The sequence below is a fragment of the Acinonyx jubatus genome, chromosome D2, assembly GCF_027475565.1.
Source record: "Acinonyx jubatus isolate Ajub_Pintada_27869175 chromosome D2, VMU_Ajub_asm_v1.0, whole genome shotgun sequence".
Taxonomy (NCBI): domain Eukaryota; kingdom Metazoa; phylum Chordata; class Mammalia; order Carnivora; family Felidae; genus Acinonyx; species Acinonyx jubatus.
In genome coordinates, this window is record NC_069393.1 from 62,426,501 (window position 1) to 62,451,756 (window position 25,256).

General features: G+C 38.1%; 1 non-coding gene across 1 annotated transcript; it reads right to left on the reverse strand.

Annotated features, from left to right (window-relative positions):
* Positions 1–471: 471 nt before the first annotated feature.
* Positions 472–578, reverse strand: LOC113600392 (U6 spliceosomal RNA). Its single transcript, XR_003421395.1, has one exon. It is a non-coding gene; the product is annotated as a U6 spliceosomal RNA (small nuclear RNA).
* Positions 579–25,256: the final 24,678 nt, after the last annotated feature.

A 25,256-nucleotide genomic window follows, 5' to 3' on the forward strand; every position in this document is an offset into this window, starting at 1 on the left:
TTCTCCACATTATCACCAACACATTTCTTTTGTTGACAGCCTTTCTAACAAGTGTAAGGTGGTATCCAGTGGTTTGATTTGCATTTCCCTGATCATTAGTGATGTTTAGCACTTTTTCATGTACCTGTTGATATCTCTTCTTTAGAAAAAAAAAAGTCTATTCAGATGATCTGTCCATTTTTTAACCAGCCTGTTTTTTATTACTGTTGAGCTATAGGAGTTTTGATATCTCTTTAGTGTTAGCCCCTTATCAGATACATGATTTGCAAATATTTGCAACCATTTGGTGGGTTGCCTTTTCATTGTGTTGGTCTTCTTTGATGTGCAGAAGCTTTTTAGTTTGACTGAGACCCACATGTTTCATTGTGCTTTTGTTGGTTTTGCTTGTGGTGAAAAATCCAAAAAAAATGTTGCTAAGATCATTGTTGAGGAGGTTACTGCCTATATTTTCTGGGAGTTTTACAGTTGGAGGGTTTGTTTGATCAGTTGATGAATTTGTGTATCCTGTTTGCTCAGAAGCCATGCTAATCTTCTCTGTATTGTTCTAATCTTAGTACATGTGCTGCCCAAGTGAGGACAGCCAAGTTTCTTTTACCATTTCAATGTATGTATGTGCTTATTTATCTATGCCTATTGGGGGCAGTAGGGATTACAGATACAAATTAATGTACTGAATGTGTTGCTAAACAAGAAATATTCTACCTTGTTGGAATAAATAGGTATCAGTTTGTAAAACTGCCTAATCCTAGAAGTGTTGAGTTAAGGTCACAGCATAAGCTATGGGCTTCTTGGGATTTATCCAAATGTACATTTGCCCCCAAAGAGAGCTTTAGATTGACGTCATCCTCTGCTAGTCAAACTTAACATTTAAACTGTGATCATAGCTACCTCTCTTTAACCTCAGAGCTAGAATGGAGACTTACTTTTCTAAAGACCATGTTTCCCCCAAACACATACTTGTATGCTTGTCTACAGAACAATGTGTGGGATATCCTTTCTGAGAACAGTGTGGGGGGATAGGTTAAACATCCAAGCACTGTCTGTGGGGTGGGCCTCTGGACCTGGCATTTCAAGGGTCCAAGCCCCCAGTTTGGGGCCAAGCCAAAAGAAACCACCTCCTAAATCCATCATGGAGACTGTAGTGACCATGAGGTACTGGCTCCATCATCCCCAGATATTACTCCAGCTGTTTTCCATTCAAAATGTGGTTCTGAGTAGACCGAGGAAAACATGGGATGAGGCTGTGCTCAGAATCAATTACATATTCAAATTGCCTGTATTTAAAAACCCCTAAAAACAGTAATGGTTTATTCAGCTGGTGACTTTATGGCATGCTTCTCCTCACAGTCTAAGGTTTTCTCTTTAACTGGTAAGTCAGGGACAATTTTCCTTGCAGGTCTGCCTGGCTGCTAGAAGGGGAGGGGCTCCAGGATGGGAAAATGAAGAACATGGATCTTGGTGGAAGCTTCACTCCCTTTGTGGCAGATGGTCTACAAATCTCCAGTCCTTTGGAGTACATAAAACAGGGCTCTGAGGAACAAGTAGGCGTTAATTTAGGATCTAGGAAGAAAAGGGTGAGTTTTCACATGGTGAAGCTTGCCTCAAATCCACCAGCTAAAACACTATCTCAAAGAGAAATGCAGGTTATGACTTGTATGTTCATAGAAAGGAAAAGATATAAGAAAGCAATGTAGCACAACCCTGATTTAGCTCTGCCACTTAGCTCTTTCCAAATGGCATTTTTTCCTACTTTCCATGATTTATAAACTTAAAGGTGCACTTTAATGTCCTTGAATAGACTTTCAACCTTCATCTGGAGGTGGTTGACCTCTGCTGAGCAGGGCTGTTCTTCTGAGTCACTGCCATGTGCTGACAGAAAGGGCTTGTCAGAGCTGCAGCGGTTTTGATACCAAAATACTCCAGTCTCTTGATCCTGTTTGTGAAATCCTTAATTTAGGGAAATATTGAAGCATTTGTCCAATGCAATTTCACTTTAGAGAATTGTTGATCATTTTTATTTTTTTCAAGTGCAGCTAAACCTGTATGTTTAAGAATAGGACTATTTGTTCCTTAAGTAGCACCTGTTTTACTGGTAATGGAGACCTAAGTTAGCAACTTAATTTTCCTTATCTTTAAAAGGGGATAAATCCTGGCTCTTGGCTCCCAAGTTTGGTAGGATTTGATTAAATGGTACATAAACAACACTTAGCACAGCACCCGGTTCTTAATCACTCACTGTTACCTTACCATATTTTTGTTATTCATTAATTTCATGAAGTCCACATTCTATAGGATTTGTACTTAAGACAATACCCAGCATTTATATACCTGATCACGGATCAGATAAAAAGAAGATACCTATTTGCTCCCCATTACTCCTCAGGGTTACAGAGAGGGATCGGTGACCCAATTTCACTACGTTTGACTTATTTGGAATTCTGGTGTCTGCCTTTTTATTTCTCCTTTAACAGCTGTTTGCATTAGCCTTTTGGGAATTGAGCAAAAGAGTTTTTCATTTTTAGGAAGCCACATGTTCTCTATCTTTAAATCAAAGGTGAAATGCAACGTGCCATGGCAGTAATCCAAAGTTTGGAGGCCACATGGACTTTCTGGTTTAAACTCATTTTCTATGAAGTCAAAACTCATCCTTCTCTTTGGAAATCACCGAAAGCGATGAGCTGAGACAGCAGTGAACAGACATGAGAAGAAGGCCCCTGGTGGCCAAAATGAGGCTTCTCCCTCTCAGTTTCTTAATGGCATGCGAAAGGCATTAATCCACACTTTCATTTCCTATTAGCCAAATAGAAATGTCTTGAGATAATGTGAATACCTTATGGCATAAGTGACTTTCTAAAGTATCTTATTAGAACTCTTTATCTGTATAAATTAGGCAGCACTGGGGCTTGACAGCCAGGAATACACTTCTTAAAACTGACGATTGGGAGTAGCTCACAAAGAAGTTAGCCCAATACCACTGGGGAAACTTCCCGGGGACATGGCAGCTCTAGTCTTTTCTCAAGTACAGTGACTTTCTGTCATCTCACAGTGAAGTGAAGTAGGTCACTTCATTGTGTGGCAGCTCTACCCAGAGATGAAGTCAGGTTTCCCAAACGCCTCTCAAAAACCATTAGGACAGATCATGCTGCCACAAGTGAAGGTTGAGCTATTCCTTCAGAAAGGAGAGGAAAACCATCACTGAAGGGCGTTCAATGTGCTTTTGAGAATGACGCCCGAGGTTTCAAAAGCACCCTTTTTCAAAAGGATGTTCATATGCTATTTATTCTGATTGGCTGGTTTTTAATGTAGAAGAAATGAAGTAGATCAGTGTTGGAGAAAAAAGCAACCCCCCAAAAAAATCCCCTACCCCTCAAAACAAAATAATTCTTCTGAAGCATCTGTCCCTTCAGAAAGGATGGTTATGTTTTGTTTGAATAAAAGTCTGAGGATGTACAAAGCAGAGCAGGGGACTTTATATTACCTAACTGCAATTTCTACTTCCTTCCACTCCACTTGCCCTGCTCAACCTCCCAGGGGCTGCATCACATTAATCTGTACAATAAGCCTCTTACTATGTGGCTCAGATTTACTTGAAATGAAGAGTCATTTTCTTCATGTTCCTGGGGAGACTCTGGTAGAAGTCCACAGTGGCCAACATTGACACTGTTTTCCTTTCTTTATTTTTACTTTTCCCCTTATAGGACTACCTCCCAGTATGGTATCTGCTGATATGACAGACACTTGCTTTGAAAATGGGTTCATTCATTCCATGAAGATTCGCTGACCTCTACTATACAGATCGACATATTTCCATCATAAAGGTAAACTTGCTATATTCAGAGTTTTCTTATATATTGCTTTTGTTTCTGTTGGCTTTTGTGTGGTCATCCGAGTTTTATGATGGAAGCTGCTTTTTTTCTAAAATGCAAGTACATTTGATTTTTTTTAAAAATGTTGACCATTTATCTTGCTATATAAATCAATTTTTCTGCTCTTCTTCTCATCAATAGAATTGCTTTCAATTCCTCTAACATATGTCAATTAAATGGTTAAATCAGTGTGGCCACAGGTAAAGGCACATAAAATGTGTCCTGCTGGGACAGAAAAGATGAACACAGTTAATGGGTAAATGATAGGCCAATGCTGAGGTCAATATTTACCCCACTGTACAATAAATCTTGATAACTGGATAGCTACCAAAACAAGATGTCAATAATCAGTATAGTATGTTACATCTTTCCAGAATAATTTCATTAGAAAGGTATGAAAATTCAGGGAATAAAGATGGCAAAAGTTTTGCAGTCTTTTTGTCCTAAAAGGCAATTATTTCTATATTAAGGTAAAGATGTTGAAAATCATTGGTTTTCAAAGTTTAATATGAATTAGAAGCATTTAGGGACTTTTAGATAAAAACAGATTCCTAGATTCCACCCATATTCTGATCAAGTAGGAGTGGTCTTGTGTCCACCTAGTGTTTTAAAACACTATGAGAATCTGATTGAGACAAGCTGGGGAATATTCTTTGAGAAAAACTGATGTAAATTCTACTTTGTGCCTGGGAGGTAGGTAATTATCAACCCATTAACTAACCAACACATATTTAGAGACACCTAGGTCTAAAGCAATATGTGTATACAGTCATCTGAAGTACTTTTTCTCTGTTGCTGCTCTGTTCTGCCTAGTTAGATGGTAACTTTTGGTTCTTACATAGGAGATTGGATAAGGTTAAAAACAAGGCTTATTATAATTTATCAATGACAATTGCTAAAGAATCTCTTGAAAAAGCAACTGCTCATACTTGGAGACAAACCTTTCTCCTGAGTAAAAATGAAAAAAAAAATCATTACATTACCATTTCATAATCAAGTAGTAAACTATTGGCCAATTTTGGGGGGAAATAGGTAAAAAATAATAAACTGAAATCAGTAAACATATAATTTTGCGGTGGGGAAACAGCGGTAAAATACTTTTCCAATTCCAAACTTGCTAATGCATTGTTTATTATAGACTGTACAACTGTACAATTTTACTATAATTGTGTACATTATGCAGTAGGGACAATAATGCAAATTTAAAACATAAAATAACTAGATTTTCAATATTCCCAGATAACAATAAAATCTAAGTGTTATATTCTCAGCTGTCCTATTAACCCTATTTCTCTAGCCTGGCTTTGTATATTTTGACTGTCTTTGATGTAAATGAAAGTACTTTATGTAGTGCATAATTAAAAATGAATTTTTTTCTTTCTTTTAAATTTTAATGTTTTTTTATTTATTTTTTAAGACAGAGAGAGAGAGAGCATGAATGGGGATGGGGCAGAGAGAGAGGGAGATACAGAATCCGAAGCGGGCTCCAGGCTCTGAGCTGTCAACACAGAGCCCATCTTGGGGCTTGAACTCACAAACCATGAGATCATGACCTGAGCTGAAGTCGGATGCTTAGTGACTGAGCCACCCAGGCACCCCACGAATTTTTTTCTAAAGTGGGACAAGAACTTTGTTTTTCAACACTGACAGAAGCTCAGGTTTCTCAAATTATGACCTTTGGTAATTTTCAGATACATCTTTAAGGCTACCTTTCCTCCAAACGACAGGGGAGAATTGCACTAATGGATAGGCGGTCTTCAACTTCAAGTTTGTCACTCGTAACTTGAATTTAAACCACTGGTCACTTACTGTTGCTCATCTTTATGATTGTTTCCAGAGTGTGTATATACACCTAAAGATCCTGTTTTGCTTTGGTTGGAGTTTGATTGTTATTACTTGTTTTCTTCATAACTCAAGTTGAAATCTCTTGGTACACCAAGAGGGTCTCCTGAGCTCCTCCAACCTCCCTGACTTCACTGAGCACCCCCCTCCCAACCACAGAACAATGTTGATGTGTGTTTGAAAGTGTTTTAAAACTTTACATGCAGAAGAATCACTTAGGAATATTGGAAAAAAGCAGTTTCTTAGTGAATCAGATGGAGCGGAGTTTGTGTATTTCTAACAAGCTTCCAGGCCTATGCCTGGCGCTGCCAGTCCGTGGACCTAAAGATCTTCACCATGTATTTGCCGTGTACCAAGTGATACTATCTATTATTGATCAGTGCAAGACACATACCCTATTTACTCAGCTGTGTGTATTTCCCATGAGTGTAGTGGTCTCCTCAACCAATTCTCATTGATGCCAAGAATGTGTCCTCAACTTTGTAGACATTAAAACATTTTCATCTCTAAAATCTCCCAAGAAAGCATCTTGGTTGTTCTTTCTTTTGCTAGCTTGCTTGCTTTTGTTTTTCTTTTAAATTTTAGTTAATTAGCATACAGTGCAATACTGGTTAAAGGAATAGATTTCACTGATTTGTCACTTACATACAACACCCAGTGTTCATCACAACAAGTACCCTAATACCCATCACCCATCTAGTCCATCTTCCAACCCACCTCCCTCCATCAAACCTCAGTTCTCTATTGGTAAGAGTCTCTTTTGATTTGTTTCCCTCTTCTCCCTCCACCACCATGTTCATTTGTTTTCTTTTAAATTCCACATATGAGTGAAATCATATGGTATTTGTCTTTCTCTGACTTATGTTGCTTAGCATAATATATTCTAGCTCCATCCACATTATTTCAAATGGCAAGATTTCATCCTTTTCGGTGGCTGAGTAATATTCCATTGTATATATGCATTGCGTCTTCTTTATCCATTCATCAGTCAGTGGACATTCGGGCACTCTCCATAGTTTGGTTATTGTTGATAGTGCTGCCGTAAACATCAGGGTGCATGTGTCCCTTTGAATCTGTATTTTTGTATCCTTTGGGCAAATGCCTAGTGGTGCCATTGCTTGATTGTAGGGTAGTGTCAGTTTTAGTTTTTTGAGGAAACTTGATACTGTTCTCGCAAGTGGCTGCACCAGTTTGCATTCTCACTAGCTGTGCAAGAGGCTTCCCCTTTCTCCACATCCTCACCAACACCTGTTTCTTGTGTTAATTTTAGCCATTCTGACAGATAGGAGGTGTTATCTCATTGTGGTTATGATTTGTATTTCCTTGATGATTGATGTTGAGCATCTTTTCATGTGTTGTTAGCCATCTGGATGTCTCCTTTGGAAAAGGGTCCATTCATGGCTTCTGTGCATTTCTTAACAGGATTATTTGTTTTTTGGGTGTTGAGTTTGATAAGTTTGTTAGAGATTTGGGATACAAACTCTTTATCCAATAGGTCATTTGCAAATAATGTCTCCATTCCATTGGTTGCCTTTTAGCTTTGTTGATTGTTTCCTTAGCTGTGCAGAAGAATTTTATCTTGATGAAGTTCCATTAGTTCACGTTTGCTTCTGTTTCCTTTGCCTCTGGCGAGTGTCTAGTAAGAAATTGTTGTGGCTGAGGTCAGAGAGGTTGCTGCTTGTATTCTCCTCTAGGATTTTGATGGTTTCCTGTTTGACACTGAAGTCTTTTATCCATTTCAAATTTATTTTTATGTGTGGTTAAAAGAATGGTCCAGTTTCATTCTTCTGCATGTCACAATGCAATTTTGCCAACACCATTTGTCAAAGAGATTGCCCCTCCCCCCCATTGGATATTCTCTCCTGCTTTGTCGACAATTAGGTGGCCATACATTTGTGGGCCCACTTCTGACTTTACTATAATGTTCCATTGATCTATGTGTCTGTTTTTGTGCCAGTATCATACCGTTTTGATGACTATAGACTTGTAAATTTGGATTTGTGAGGTATCCAGTTCTGTTTTTCTTTTTCAGGATTGCTTTGGCTATTGAGGGTCTTTTGTGGCTCCATAAGATTTTAGGATTGTTTGTTATAGCTCTGCAAGAAAAAAAAAATGCTGGTGGTATTTTGGTAGGGATTACATTAAATGTATAGATTGCTTTGGATAGTATGGACATTTTAACAGTGTTCGTCCAATCCATAAGCATAGAGTGTTTTTCCACTTCTTTGTGTCCTCTTCAGTTTGTTTCATAGTGGTCTATGGTTTGCAGGGTTTACCAAGAAAGCATCTTTTAGTCATAATTCCATGACCTTGGAATAGTGTCAGCATGATAAGCATGCCAAAATCTTTGTTACCTTTCCAGAGATTTTTAGACTATTTGAGACTTCATTGCTGACTTCCAAAAGCATTCAATAAGCATGGAAAAACAAAAAAGGCATAAGATACAATACAATTCTATCCATGAAAATGTTGAAATGGAATATTCCTAGGAGTTGTTATAATAACAATTTTTAGTTTCTTTTTATTTTATTTATTCTTTTTAATTTTAGAATATATTTAAATGTTTTACAGTTCATAGGTATCACTGTCCTAATAGAGTAATTATTTTGAAATCTCTTTTTAGTTAACTAAATTTTAAAAATTATTCTGAATGTTGAAAAACCCAGAACTTAAATCTTTTTTTTTTTTAATTCAATCTCATGGAAAATACCCACAGTTAGGCTATTTGCCATGATGTGTCATTCCTTGTTCCATTATTTGTCACATTTTGATTGTTTGTCTAGCAGTATCACTAGAGGGACAGGTTTTCTAATTCCACATTCCTTCATACTTTGTTAGGGACATGACGGGTACTTAGGATCTACCTGTTCATTGATTATTAATTTCATGGCTTCAGTGAATTCCCATACAGATTTTATGAAAGGAAGTTCACACCAAATACTTGGTTACAATCACCAAGCTGTCTGATTTTTTAATAGGTTTATGTAAATACTGTTGTACATGTCCCAGGTAAGAATATGGTCCTACAGATTAGTACATGCCAAGAAAAAATACATGACAAGATATCAGTGAAAGGCCACATAGAAAAATTTAGTGGCTCTTACTTAAAATTTCTCATCTTTTAACTCGCCTGTCTGTGCACATAGAAACAACCATAATTCTGACTGGGCCAGAGTATTGATGTTATGGCACTGAATAGGTTCTGGGATGACAAGTTAAATGGTGCTCCCACTCTGGAGAAGACACTAGAGAAAAAAATGGAAATTACTTGGGGTAGTTGCAAATGACACTAAATATCCCTTCCTTTGTTTCTGCCAAAAGTCTGTCAATATGTTCGACTTGATTTAAAGAACATATGATGAAAATGGAAAACAGTTTCTAATCACAGCTATTAATTACCAAGGACTAAATTCAAATATATTTCCTAATTAAAATTTCAAGGTATCCTAAATAAAATGTAAGCTTTGAATGATGAGGCAACACAGGGGATTTCTTAACCGCCTATAAGGCATCAAGGAAGGAAGATGATTCCTAAGGATACACAAAAATTGGTCCTTTTAAAAAAATGTTCTTAGAGTCTCCATTCACTGAAACAAACTATTCTTGTCCTAGTTGTAAATCCAACAAAGTCTAACTTGGAACTGATATGAGTGATCCAAGCATGGTGGAGACCTATGCTGTGCAGAAATGCAAACAGACTGGCAGAACATGATGCCGGTCCATGGGCCAGCTGCATATTCTCTGTCAGGTATTTTTCTGATAATGCTTGGCATACGTCAGTAAGTAAAATGGACAGTTTCCTCCTATGAGGAGTTTATATGCAAGATGGTAGAAAAAGATAAACGGTGTATCAAATAGGTGCATTGTATTGTCTATATGTGCAAAAATAAGAACTAGGGTTAAGAGTGAGTGCTGGGATGTGGGATGGGCATGGGGCATTTGAGGTTTTAAGTAAAGGTTTCAGGGCCTCAATTTTAAGAGACATTTGAACAAAGACTCAAAAAAGGTGAGGGAATGAGCCATGCTTCAATCTTCCTCTTCCCTAGCCCAGAAGTTAGGGTATGGTTGCCGCATTCAAGGGCCTGCCAGAAAGCCTGTGTGTCTAGCAGGGAGTAGGCAGGGGTGAAAAGTCCTAGGACAGGAGTTTACTAACATACATAAAAGAGGCTCATCATGTAGGTTGCTGTAATTCATACTAAGAATTTTCACTACTTGATACAGGGTGAAATTTCAACAGTGATTTCTCCCGATACTTGCCTTTATGATTTCTTTTTAACATGACTTAAAATATTTTGGTCCTGTTCGTACATTGTCCTTTCTTATAATCTGTATTCCTGCAAATCAGCATCCTGATTTAGGTCCCTCCTCATTTCAATTCATACTAACCCTGTGGGCAAATTTGTTTTGCTAAGGTCCATGGAGTTTTTCCTTAAAAAAACAAAAAACAAAATAAAAAAACAAAAAACAAACAAAAACCCCACCTCATCTAGGCTTGCCATTGCTCCTAGAATTAAGTCAAATCTTCTCTTGATCTTTTGGGAACTGGCTCCTACCTACTCTTCAGCTTATTTCCTGCATGCCATTTAATTGTTCCCTTCGATTTCTATCCCTTTGCCCATGCCATCTTGTCAACACTTTTTCTACTCTTCATATTTCCCTGAATGCCATACTCCTCTTTACAACCCCCCCCATGACAGCAACAAGTGATTTATTAATTTTACAAAATCCCCAGCTGTATATTTTTCCTTCCATATGACAAATTCTGTGTCTTCAGATATAATTGTAAGTGGACTCAAAACACCTGGGGAGTCAAATCTGTGTCTTATTCATGTTCTCATTCCTCCAGAGAACTAGGAAACATCACTTTACTGTTAAATATTGATAGAATAAATTTTAGCACTCAATCTGCAAGCATAGGTAGGGAGCCTTAGCATTATTGACACAGACTTATTCTGGACATAATGGTCAGTTCTTCATCATGACCCATGGGCATTTAACTTTGTGATTACAGATACCTCTGTACTCCTTATGACTGCTCATGCTTCAAGCACAAGACAAGGAATACAGGATTAATTTAGGAATCCATCATATTTTTAAAGCCATGACAACTAGCTGTATCATAAATATAGCCGATCATCCAGCAGCATAAATAATGGAAACACTGCCTTGGGGGCAATAAAAGTGATTGATGCTCTGAGTTGCTGTTAACCCTGGTTATACTTGTTCCATGTGGATCTTTGCAGCCTTCCTTTGTGCTTGAGATTGGCACTTCAGAAGCAGTATTGGTGGAAAAGAAAAATCAGATGTCACACATCTAGTCTCCTAGTCTGAATTTGCAAATGAGGGGGAAGGTATCTGATCTAGAATAAACAAAGTCCACACATAGGGATGTATCCTTATCATATCCATATTAATGATAAGCAATGAAAAAAAACTGAAGGTGGGGGATAAGGATAATTAGACCACTCTGGTTTTACTGTTATTTAAAATAATACAAAGCTTCTAAAGAACTTGTCGTTTACTTGGATGTCCTAGGTAAGGACTTTTCTTAATGTTCTACAGACACATGTATAATGAATTGCATTTGGCTTTGACAAGCTGAAAGGGAAGGTTTGCTGAAAATTGGGTCTAGAGAAGCATTATGTTAGAATTCCATCTCAGGAGCAGAAAACCAGATGTTACTCAGGTTTTCACTACTAGTTAACTTCATTAGTTGATAGGAGTTTCTCGACCTGGTTCATTATGTTTCCATCTTTTACTTATGTTGGAGAGAAAGGGGACACATATATGAGCTAAGTACCTATTTTATACAACATACTTTACCAAACTTCTCTGCTAGTAAGTTTTACAGTGATATAGTAATATCTCCATGATACAGATGAAAGGTTTGGGGTTCAGAAAGGCTATGTGATTTTCCCAAGATTACATGGAATAAATGGCAAATCTGAACCCTGATCAATCTGAATCTAAAGTTATACTCTGATAACCTCCTATATGAAAGGTTAAGAAATAGAAAATAACTTGTCTTCCAGCATTCTGTGATTCTGCTGTACTAAAGCCCTGTGGAGTTTCCATATAATGGTAAATTTTACGATGGGGCCAATGGTTTTGCAAGCTCCCAATCTCTATTTGATCTCTGATTCTCTTGTGAAACAGGACAACTCCGCTCTTAATATGGTTCCAAAATAGGGGTGCCTGGGTGGCTCAGTCGGTTAAGCATCCAACTCTTCATTTTTGGCTTAGGTCAGTATCTCATGGTTGTGAGATCAAGCCCTGTGTCCTGTTCTGCCCTGGGTGTGGAACCTCCCTAAGATTTTTCTCTCTCTCCCTCTGCTCCTCTCCAGCTTGTGCTTGTTCATTGTCTCTCTCTCTCTCTCTCTCTCTCTCTCTCTCTCTCTCTCTCTCTCTCTCTCTCTCTCTCAAAACAAAAACAAAAACAAAAAACTGCATATTGTTCTCCACCGCACCCTCCCCAATACAGTTCCCACATACTCCTGACACAAGAATGGATGATTATTGATTGGTGGATCGAGGAGCCCACATCTATTTTAAGTTATGAAAATAAGGAGGGGAGGGAGCCTGGGTGGCTCAGTCAGTTAAGAATCTGACTTCAGCTCAGCTCATGATCTCAGAGTTAGTGGGTTCTAGCCTCACATTGGGCTCCATGCTGACAGCACGAAGCCCATTTGGGTTTCAATCATTCTCTTTATCTCCCTCTCAAAAATAAATATTAATATAAAAGGAGCATTTTAGAAGAAGCTTCAGTTTCATCTGTGTGGGTTCATTCACTGGGGTCTCTGTAGATTGGAATCCTGATGATAAAATTCTATAACAAAGTGGGGATTTAGAACTCTGTCTTCTTGCAGGGCTTTTAAAATGGGTATTGTTCAGTGTTACAGCAGCAACAGAGCATGTGCTTTCCTGCCGTTAAGTCTGTATCATGCCTCAAGTATCCTGCCTTACCCTGTCCTTTGATATCCAAAATGTTTACTTATCTCTTAGGGCCCTGTTCACTGTCCTCTTTTCTAGATTTTCTGTGGGTACCAAGTCTATTATGCCATTCTAGTCCTCATCAGTTCTGTTGTACATTACAGTTACCTCTATCTTTAATAAGATAAATCTTTGTACAGTTGACCCTTAACACAGGAGTTAGGGGCATTGAGCACCACCCCCTGCCCCCCACTGTGCACTAAAAATTTTCCATATAACTTAAAATTTTAAACTTTTCCCAAATTTAACTATTAACAGTCTACTGTTGGCTAGAATCTTTACCAAAAATATAAGTAGATGATTAACACATTTTTTAATGTTAAATGTATTATATACTGTATTCTTACAATAAGGAGAAATGAAAACAAAAAAATCATAAGGGAAAATAAATTGGCATTTCAGTGTTTATTGAAAAAAATCCACCTATATGTGGCCCCATGCAGTTCAAATGCATGTTGTTCAAGAATCAGCTGTATTCCCATAAGGAACTAATGCTAAATTTTATAAAGACTAACATTAAAAAAAAATTAATGGTTTTTTTCTTGTTTTTTAATGTGTATTTATTTTTGAGAGAGAGAGAGAGAGAGACAGAGCACAAGTGGGAGAAGACAGAGAGAGAGAGAGGGAGACACAGGACCTGAAGCAGATTCCAGGCTCTCAGCTGTCAACACAGAGCCTGATGCGGGGCTCGAACTCACAGACTGTGAGATCATGATCTGAGCTGACTGAACTACCCAGGCACCCCAAATGTTCATTCTTGAGAGAGAGAGAGAGTGAGAGTGGGAGAAGCAGAAAGAGAAAGGGAAACACGGAATCTGAAGCAGGTTCCAGGCTCCAGGCTATCAGCACAGAGCCTGATGTGGGGCTCGAATTCATGAGCCATGAGATAATGACCCGAGCCAAAGCCAGACACTTAACTGACTGAGCCACCCAGGTGCCCCTATAAAGACTAATATTTTAATTTATTTTTTAGGGGAGAACCTGGGTGGCTCAGTTGAAGTGTCCAACTCTTGATTTTGGCTCAGGTCATGATTTCACAGTTTTTTGAAATCACGTGTCAGACTCTGTGCTGACAGTGTGGAGCCTAGATGGGATTCTCTTTTTCTCCCTCTTTCTCTGCCCCTCCACCACTTGTGTGATCTCTGTCTTTCTCAAAATACATAAGCTTAAATTTGTTTTATAAATAAGTGTATAAATGATGTAGGCCTGGGATGGATCTTTCCTTTTACAGTTTTCTCCTTTACAACCCCATTTCATCCAGAATATTTTTTATTATGCGTGTATGTAGGCTCCATACCCAATGTAGGGCTTGTGATCAAAAATTGCATGCTCTGTTGACTGAGCCAGACAGGCACCTGACCCAGGATATATACCTATATTTTTTAATGAATGAGGGAAACCTTGGGAAATAGCTGAGTCCAAAATCCAGGCTTTCAACTCCAGAGATAACTAGAATTTCTCTTTAGGAACCAGGCTATAGGTTACTATCTTAGATTCTGTTCCCCAAGAAAATAGGCTGTGAGATAAAAATTTGCATGCAAACAGTTGATTACAGAAAATGCTTTCGGTAGTATCACCTAGGGGTGTTGGGGGTTAGAGAAGCAGAAGTAGGCAAAGGGAGAAGTTACAGAATGCAGTCACAACAAAGGTCTTGACTAATCCAACAAGAAAACCTAGAGTTAAAATAGTCTTTGGAGTTGTCTTGACTTGAAGTTAATGGATGCCTTCATATCATTGGATATAGGCTGAACCACAAGGGATGGGCAGCACCCTGGGAAGGGTGGCTCCTCTACACCAACCTGGTGACTTAGACTCAGCTGTGATCTGGCAACAGCTGCTCCCAGTTTCTGGAACATAAACATCTTGATCCTGAAGCGGGGGAGATCTTGGTGATGCATCCCAGCATCAATCACTATAATAAGAAGAGCTGAACATTTTCTCTAACAACACAGATGAGTATACTTCTTGGTGTATATTGGCTTGGAAAATTCTTCTTCCCTGATGTTCACAAACATGAAGCAGTACAGAACCTGGACCAGGATTGACAGGGAGAATAGACTGTGTAGTCAGAAGGAAAAGACTCCTAAATCTTTGGAAGGACAGATTTCTAAGGGTTTTCACTTGTACAGCATAATTCTGAGCAAGAAGGAAAAGGGAGCAAATTGAAACAGAGTGTTTAATACACTCTTATACCATCCATCTTAGCTCTTTTATGTATTGGGAATTTATGGTTGGTTAAAATTTTTCAGAATTGGTTAAAAGACTTTAGTGCATCACTGAGCCCAGATTTCTTGAGGTACTTGTTAAAAACGTCAGTCCCCAAGCCCCACACAAATCCACTGAATGAAACTTGTTACATTATAAGCCTGGAAATAAAAATTAAAAAAAAAAACACAGTGGATGATTTTAATGATCATTAATATTTGAGAATCTCCACTTTAGAAAATATTATGCAATCAAGAAGGTAGAAGGAGAATCAGTCAGGCAGAATATCTTCTGCAGAATGCCCCACTCTGACAAGTTGATATAATTCTTTCTTAGACATCTGATCTTGAGAAAATAGTAAATATATAGGCTTCTTTACAAGGCATATAGGCTCTGTCAGTCATGGTTCCTGGTAAAAAGACTGCATGATTTCTCTGGATGTCAGATGTGTAATATTGCTGATGGCAGTGTTAATCATCTACTCTCTGGCATGAGGGACAGGCATGGCCAATGTATAAGGAAGGCACATGGAATTGAATTTTCTTCATTATGTTTCATATCTAAACCTATGAGCTTCTCTTTCTTCACAAGAAGCATGAGATTTGTGCATTGCAGTGCATTGGTGAATTAGCACTCCAGAAATACATACAGATATACATACATGATGTCTGGATTAGTAGTATTTGCTGATTTCCATGGTGGAAATGGAACCATGGCAAATTTCAAGTTATCAACGATTTGACAACTGGCTTGCAAAATTCCTGAATGTTATCAATTCTTCTAATCCAGAAAGAACTTAATCTGGCAAATATTGAAATGTCTACTTGAATTCTTATACTACACCAAATTTCACCTCAATATAATTTCCCTGTCTTTAGACAACTTACTTTAAAATTGGAATCAAATTCCTAAATCAGAGGTCAGACAACTTCACCTGAAATGGGCTGGATGGTAAATATTTTGGCTTTGTGGTCCGTAGCGTCTCTGTCAACCACTCAACTCTGCTGTTGTGCGAAGGCAGCCATAGACAATATATAAACAAACGGACATGGCCGTAGCTCAAACTTTATTGACAAAATCAGGTGGTGAGCTGGATTTGGCTTGTAGATTATAGCTTGCTGATACCTGTTCCAAATCAATTGGGGTTATAGGGATTCTTAAACAATCCCTATTGCCCCTGGACCCTTAGAGTTTCTGGTGAGGTGGGAATTATATTCTAAGTGTAGTACCCATGCCTGAGATCTAGCAGAAACTTTTTTCCCTTGTTAAAAGGAAAATGATCTGAGAAAAGAATAGACATAAAGGAAGTTTGCATGATGGGGGGGAAGGCACTACCTTAGCTTCAGTAACAAATGAGCCCAATACAAGTTCAGCTGTGGCTCAAGCTTGACCTGCTAAATTCTTTTCCCATGCTGATTTCTATCCTCCAGAACATTCTTTCCCAATCACCATGAATGCAGCTCACAAACCTACATGGATGATAAAATTAGACAATTTGGTACAAAATAAAGGTCTTCAGGAGGAAGGCAGACCCATGGAAAGATCAGTTGCCTAACAGGGTGGTCCTTTGGGTGTCTACAGATTTAATTAGGCAAATCACTTCATCCATCTTAACTGGGGAGGTCAGTTTGATGCCTAGAAGGATGGGGGAGGGTATTGTTTTGCTAAAAATGCTTACCTTGCAAGAGTGGGGATGTCAGTCTTCTCTGTGCTATAAGATCTGAGTTTCAATTTCATGGCATTTCAAGATGATCTAAACCAGTTTGGACAGTCACAACTTCCTAGGTGCATCTGTCACATGAGACCTACCATTTGGCCATTGAACTTTATGTATCAATACACTGAAACATAAGAATATACAGAGACCCACAAATGTGTCACTGAGATCAAAGTGGGAATGAGAAGGGAAAGAGGTGGCTCATAAACTCAGCTTTAATGTGCTTCGAGAGAGCCTGCAACTTCTTCCACATTTTCACCTAGTAATTAATCAAAAATACCATTTAAAGAAATGATTATGGAAAAAAATAAAAATATTAAAAATGATTATGATTTTTAAGCCATTCTTTTTTTTTTAATTTTTTTTAACATTTATTTATTTTTGAGACAGAGACAGAGCATGAACGGGGGAGGGTCAGAGAGAGAGGGAGACACAGAATCTGAAACGGGCTCCAGGTTCTGAGCAGTCAGCACAGAGCCCGACGCGGGGCTCGAACTCACGGACCGCGAGATCGTGCCCTGAGGCGAAGTCGGACACTTAACCGACTGAGCCACCCAGGCGCCCCATTTTTTTTTAAATTTTTTTTAACATTTATTTATTTTTGAGACAGAGAGAGACAGAGCATGAACGGGGGCGGGTCAGAGAGAGAGGGAGACACAGAATCTGAAACAGTGATTTTTAAGCCATTCTTAAGCCAGATGAGAAAGGTAATAGTTGGTTTAAGAGAATACTTTAAAAAAAGGTTATTTATGTTTATCAGTAATAAGTTCCAGACAACTGCATGGTTCAGAACATCTGAGATGGGATTGAACAAACCCTTGTGAATTCTATCCAGCACTCTGGAATGAGAATTTTGACACAGTTGCTTTCCTTCCTCTTGGAGAGCATTCAGTCTCGATCTGACTCCTCCTGAAGGAGGTCAAGTCAGAGACCCCATGAGTTGCCTCCGTGTGATACAGCCCAGAGATCAAGAAATGAATGTTGTTTCTTGTGTCATGTGATGAGCACAGAGGAACCCTTCTTCGTGGCCCTTCATTTTCTCCCACCCCAGTGAGTCAGGGGCAGTTTGTAGAGTGGGAGACTCAGGAAACTAGAAAGTGGCTGTTTGAAATCCATGTTTGAAATCTTGGAGCTAAGAGTCCAAGAAGAAGCCACTGTGGGGCAGGTGGACAATAAGGAATTATGTTCCTGTTGTTCAGCCATGCTCCTGGTCTCAGAGAGTCCCTGAAAATCTGTTATAGAGACAAAACCAGGGGGAGGGGAATCTCCTCTGTCATACCTCTAGGAAGCAAAGGTTCTATTTCACAAAAAGACTTAAAGTCATACAGCCATGGGTGGCTCAAAATAAATCTATGTCTATAGTGGGTCCATCAGGCCGGGATTCTAAAATGTCTTTAAATTTGTGACCTATGCTATGTGGGGTTTTTTTTTCTCTTATTTTGGAAGTTTTTGTTTAGTGCATGACATGACGTAGTCCACAATCACCGATAATAAATCTGCTTGCTAGTCCAGATTTTCTGGACTAATTTCTGTCCAATTTTCGAGGTCTAATTAGATGCGGTAAACTTTTCTCCAGAGGGATTTTCTCTACACACCAGAGACGGAATTGGAACAACTTGTTTGCCTAGCTTTGTAACTTTACAGGAGTCTGGGGAGTTAAGTTGCCCCCAAACCTGCTATATTCTCCTGTGATTAAAGTATTTCCAGACCAGCTCAGGTTCAGAGCCAGTAACAGAAACAGGCTTCCAATGTCTCTCTGGCCTTGAGCAGGCATCCATTTACATTTTTAGACTAGAGAGGAAAATCCACCGTTCCTTGATAAGAGGAATTTAAAGGGTTTCCTTCCAATATAAATATATTGAAATTCACGGAAGTATTACCTTATTTAAGATTACATATGAGCAGGTTAAATTCATTATCAAAAGGACATTCTACAAGGGGAAACCAAAAACAAAAATCAAACAAACAAAAACAAACAAAACCCCAAAACAAAAAGAAAACAGGGGCGCTTTGGTGGCTCAGTTGGTTGAGCGTCTGACTTCAGCTCAGGTCACCATCACGCGGTTTGTGAGTTCGAGCCCCGCGTCAGGCTCTGTGCTGACAGCTCAGAGCCTGGAGCCTGCTTCAGATTCTGTCTCCCTCTCTCTCTGCCCCTCTCACACTCACACTCTGTCTCTCTCTCATTTAAAAATAAATAAACATTAAAAAAAACCTTAAAAAAAAACAAAAAGAAAACAAGCAAACAAAAAATAATGGGAAACATATCTATAAAGCCAAAGTTTCTAACCACAGTTGTTGAATAAGCTACTAATGTAGAAGAGGGGCAAGGAAAATAGGAATTCCTTCCTATGTTTATTTAGGCAGATAAATTTATCTGTTATATAGGAGGCCTCTTGGAGATAAATAAAACAGTTTCTCTCAAGAACACACAACTACCTTTTGTTTTTGTTGACTCTTGTGTGTGCATGACTCTTGGCATAGTATGGATATTCTGGCTGATTGGCCATGTGTTCCCTAATTCCCCCCTTGCATGTGATGTGAGCATTTATTACATGTCTTGCAGTAGCTCATTACAAAATAATGGGATAGACCAAAGTGCTCATTAAGTGTCCTTATAGTGGTACTTCATAAAATGTTGTAATGGTTCAACTATCTTCCCTTTTTTTGCTTTGGCTGTATATAGCCATGGGCTATATTTGCCTAATATTTATCATTTTTGCCTAATTTTCATGCCAGCTCACATGAAAAAAAAAGACCTAAAAAACTATTTAAATTTTATCTTCAATACTATCATGAAAATAGGGGTTTGATGAACTGGCGTAACTAAAATACATACATACATACATACATACATACATACTTAAATTTCATTTATTTTCCCAGCTTGTCGCTTATGTCACATTAATCTGCATCACAACAATTAAAAATGAAAACAACTAAGTCCTATAATCAGGATGTTAATTCTGTAGAAGATTTTTTATATTTAAGTGTTTGTAAACTTTTTTTTTTATTGTTGATTTATTTTGAGATAGAATGAGTGGGGGAAGGGCAGAGGGAGAGAGAGAATCTCAGGCTGGCTCTGTGCTTTGACTATAATAATGAAAGCCCTGTGCCGGGCTTGATCTAATGAACCAAGAGATTATGAGCTGAGCCAAAATCAAGAGTCGGAGGCCCAACCCATTGAGCAACCAGGTGCCCCACCGGTCCTAGTGTTTTTAAAGTAAAAATGCAACTAGAGTTACAACATAGAGAATAGGAAGAAATGTTTGCCACAAAGTTGTTTTGTTCCAGTAGACCAACAAACCAATGAAAACCCAAGCAGCCACAGATGCTGATTACCTATGTAAAGGTTAGAATCTCTGCACTTAAGAGATAGGATTTGACAATCGTGAATCTTAGGAACCAGATCTACCCTTTTCACTGCTCTTCCTTAAGCAGTTTCAAAAGGAGATCCCAACTTTCAGCTCCAGATTTAAAAACAAAAAACAAAACATGTTTCAAAGGGCAGCATTACTTAAAAAAAAAAAAAAAAAGGCAGAGTGGAAAATATACACTAATAACCAGAGACATATAATGAAATTGCTCCCTCAACCATAGCTTTAGCTGAACTTGTTAGATGTTGTAATAAATCCTTTATCTGGAAGGGTCCACCTCTAATTACCTGAAGTAACAACAACATTTACTATAATAATTAAAGCCAATTACCTTTACTTAAGGCTCAAAAACAAGCATTATCTACTGTGCTTACATATTCTAATTTCCATAAATCTAACAATCTCTCACATCACCATAGCGATTACTGGACCCATGGTTACCCCCCATACACTTGTAGAAGGAAATTAAATCATGCTGTATCTGTATGTTAGGGGGCTGCCTTCTGCAAAATCACCAGAACTTCTGCTCACAGTGGGCTGGAGTGTCTTACCTCATGAGGCAAATGAGAATAATTGGACCTTCCCTCTTTGTAATCATTCGGCACTTTTTCAGAGGGAAGATACTTAGAATGTGGGGGGAGAAATAGAGATATTGGTGACGATAGTCTTAATTGAAAAAAACTATAAACCTCAGTTTCAGCCTAACAACCTGACCTATTGAGTTGAACCTGCCTATTTGAAGTTATAAAAGATGTTTAGAAATCCTAACTGATTTTCACAAGAATGATGAATGTCTGAAATCCATGTCCAAAAAGTAATTTATGTTGGATGCATGTCTCCATTTGCTACATGAAAGCTAAATATTAACTTAATACATCTTCAAAAGGGTGTGTGGTTTTTTTGTTTGTTTGTTTGTTTTTGTTTGTTTTTTGCAAATGGACAGAACAGCATGCATAGCACTACTGGGTTACCCAGGAAGAAAACAATAGAAGTATATTAGGAAAATGTAATGATATCTCCAATGATACGAGAGAAATCTAAGTTATATCACACATTTGTTTGAATGTAGATGTGTGATGGTCATGTTTTTTCCAGGGCAGCAGTGTCAGCCCTACTAAAAGGTAATTTATATTTTTATTTTTTATTTTTTGCAGATAATGAATTTTGTAATAATTATGTAATGGATAGGTATGGAGGGACGTATAAACATTGAGGAGGTTTCCATTAGTTAGAGCTAGGGCCTTTTAGGTAAGAACACAGTGATGCTGATCCTGAGTGTTCAGTTCTGGAAGGAACCTCAGGAATCATTTAATCCATACAGCTTCTTGGAAAGATGAGAAAACAGAAGTCTGGAGAGGTTTGGTGAATTGCCTGAGGTCTCATGACTGAAATGTGAGCCAGGGCTTGAGCCTAGATCTCTGACAAAAGATCTCCATTTTCGAGTTCAGGGTTCCTGTTGCACTTTGATTTCAATCTGGTTGACAGAACCAGAAAACACAATGTAGCCAACGTGCTCACGACTATGCTGGAGGAGCAAGAAGCCTTTTTACTGCCTGGTTGAATCCTAAGAGAAAAACTCTGATGGACTTTCCCAGGATGTGCTTAGGAAAAGATAGTTATTGTCACTGGTCAGAAGAAAAACTATTGAGGTGCTTTGGTTTAATTGATCTGTCCATCACGAGTGATAAAATATGGGAAAGATGCTTATGTGCTGATGGGTCACTCAGAAAGAAAGCGCTTTCCTAATAAGCAGCCCCCCCCTTTTTTCTAGGATGCAGATTTAATGTCACTCCTCTGCTAGTCTTTCAGGCTTTCAAGATCCAGTTGGTTCAATGAAATAGTTTGACCTAGAACATCAAATTAGAAATTTATAATGTGACTCTCATTTTCTAAAAACGTGCATGTTTGTTAGTGTTACATATTCAGGAGTTTCTAGCTCATTTACTGGATAGTGACTCTTCAAGATGAGTAAGTTTGAGCATAGCAAAATAAGATGCATTCTTGAGTTGTGAAATCTTTTTCATTGCATACCTGTGTTTAAGGAAATTTCTGAAAGTATATTCCTTTTGGTATCCGACTCCACACTATCCATCCATGAGTGTGTCCATCCATATAAGTTGTTGGAAGATTTTTTTTTTCTGCCTTAGGAATGAAAGCTGTATCGTTAATTGTTTTCTTTCCCATATGAAATTGTACATATGGTGATTACTCAGTAAGAATACAAAGAGGATTTCAGATAAGTCTCACATTCTATATGGTTTGAAACTTGCACTCCAACATTGAGACCTGATGTGACAAATACCCTTTGGAAGATGGAAGCTATCAGCCAAATGCCCTGGAGGATAATAGAACTCTGGAAGTGAAGGATAGTGTGTATATGAGATGATGGATCTGTGACCTACAAAGCAGACTATAAATTCTGGCCATGAATACTGGATTAAGAAGAGTTCTCCTTCCCTAATGAGCTTGGTGCCCTCTTAGGAAATGGCCGGTCCTGCCGCCCATTAAGGAGCATTAGGCCCCTGAAAATGTAGCTCACATGGTAGAAGCAGCTCACCCATGGGACTGATGGGTCTCCTGAGAAAAGATAGAAGGACACATTTGAACCAAAATCTCAAAGAACATTGAAGAAAGAGAAGAGGTAGGTAATTGGGGATGGTGGGATGAGGCACAGGGAAGGAATCGGGACTCCCTAAAGAATTGCTGTATATCACTTGAAACATCATGAACTGAGTTGATAGTTGTATTTGATTATTTTCAATAGAAAAGGAGTCTAACTCCTGGATTGTGTTAATATTCTAGATGTATGTTTATCTTTCAATCAGCTTTTATTTGATCTTACATAGAAAAGTTTGTAAAAACAAATTCAAAAGAACTCTTTAAAAAATAACTTTAAAGTTTTCTTTGGAGGGGTAATTTAAACCTCCTCAATGAGCACCTCTTATATACAATTCAAATTCTAAGAAATTTGCAAATTAATATTTATAATGTACCTGCAAGAAACATAACTGTATTAATAATTAAAATTAGCCCATCTGCCTCCTACTCACTCAATGAAAATTAGTGTCCCCAAAACCTCTACCCTGTGCCTCTGCCCCAATTTTTGTCTGTTTTCACATGATCTTTGTGTTGATTATTCCAGAGCTGAAGAATTGCTCTATGGATGTGATACCATAGCTTATTATGTTTCACTCTATACATGTAATACATGAAATAATTTACTTCATATATTCCTAAATGCTAGCTTCTTTAGTTTCAATTTTTTTTATAACTTAAGATTGAATCATTACTTTACCATTTAATTTTACTAAGCATTAATATTAAGGAGTTTTTTTATACTGATACATGTAGCTTTTCATTTTCACTTCCTGAAAAGAATTTTGTGTGGAGATGTCCTAGTGTGTTGTTTACCTATACTCCTATGATGAAGAACTAGTTTGTTCCCAGTATTTTTTGTTTTGCTTTGGGTATGTGTGTTGGAAACATGCAACTATAAATTTTCTTACATATATTTCTAGGGACACGTTTCAAGACTTTTTCTAGCATACACACCCAGAGGTAGAACTTCTGGAGTATAGAGTATGTGCACATTTACCTTTAGGAGACAATGCCAAATTGTTTTCCCAAAACACTGGGAAACTTCTATATTGCCCAGAAGTACAAAAGAAATCCTATTCTAGGGCACCATGTGTGTCTCAGTCAGTTGAGGCTCTCTTGATTTTGGCTCCAGTCATGATCCCAGAGTCACGTGGTTGAGCCCTGCATCAGGCTCCACACTGAGTGCGAAACCTGCTTAAGATGTTTTCTCTCCCTCTGCCACTCTCCCCTGCTCATACACACACTCTCACTCTCTAGAATAAAAGAAAACGATTATATTCTCAGCCCTTGCCAGCAGTCTGTGTTGAATTTTTTCCTTTTTTTTTTTGACCAAGTAATAAATGTACAACTGTTATCTTGATTTATGAATTCATTATTCTTGATGCTAAAGAGTTTGAGGAACTTTTCCTGGATTTTTTTAAATGTTATTTTTGAGAGAGAGAGCATGAGCAGGGGAGGGACACAGAGAGAGGGACACAGGCTCCAGGCTCTGAGCCATCAGCACAGAGCCCAAAGTGGGGCTCAAACTCGTGAACCATGAGACCATGACTTGATCTGAACTCAGATGCTTAACCAACTGAGCCACCCAGGTTCCCCAGAACTTTTCCTTTATTTACTCATCATTTGTGTTTGTTATTCTGTAAATTCCTATTCACGTAGTCATTGACTAATTTTTTGCTTCAGTTTTTCACTCCCCTGTAATAGAGTTCTACATTTGCATCCTTGTTAGGTGTAAACAGCCTCTTGGCGGAAAGGGCTGAGTTTTCCTTCCTCTTGACTGTGGGCTTGGCCATTTCACTCATTTTTGCCAATGAGTGAAATAAGAACATGAGAGAAAATAATGTAAACAATGGCTTGATATGCGCTTCTGTGTGAGGGTTGTCCCACTTGAGCATTCAGCCATGCCATGAAAAACAACTATAGGTAGCTGTTATTTACCACTTTCCAGCTTGGGCCCTATCATGAGACACAAAGTACAGAGCTGCCCAGCTGAACACATAAACATGAAAAATAAACACTTTTTCTTGTATACCAATGTGCGACTGATAGATATTTGATATTCTTTATTGGATTTGATACATTTTCCTTAGGGATTTGTAGGAGCGCTTTTTTATTTTTAACTCTGAATTCTAATTCTTTGTGCTTCTAATTTATTGTTGGATTTTACTCCATTTGTCTTAGATATAGAAATACTTAATATGTTATAATTTATTGATCTTTCCTTTTTTGTTAGTTGTGTGTGTGGGGGGGGGGGTAAGAAATCCTTCCCTACTCCAAGTTCATGGAGACACTGTCTTCTATTTTATTCTAGAAGTTTTATGCTTTTCCTCTTATACGCATGCTTTATTTTACCTAGTAATAAATTTTATGTATGCTGTGGGGTAGGTACTCAATTTTTTCCTCCTTATTCAGATAATCAGTTGTTCCAACATCATTTGTTGAAGAGATGGTCGCTTCCTTACCTATCTGTAATGACATTCTAAATATGTCCAGTTTCTATGAATGTGTACTCTATCTGACTATCCTCATAAAAATAGGCTGTCTTGGGACTTAGACATTTATAATAAGTTTTGTTATCAAATAGGACAAATAATTCCACCTTATTCTTCATCATGAGTATTATTTTGTCTATTTTTAGCCATTTTCTTTCTAATATAAATTGTG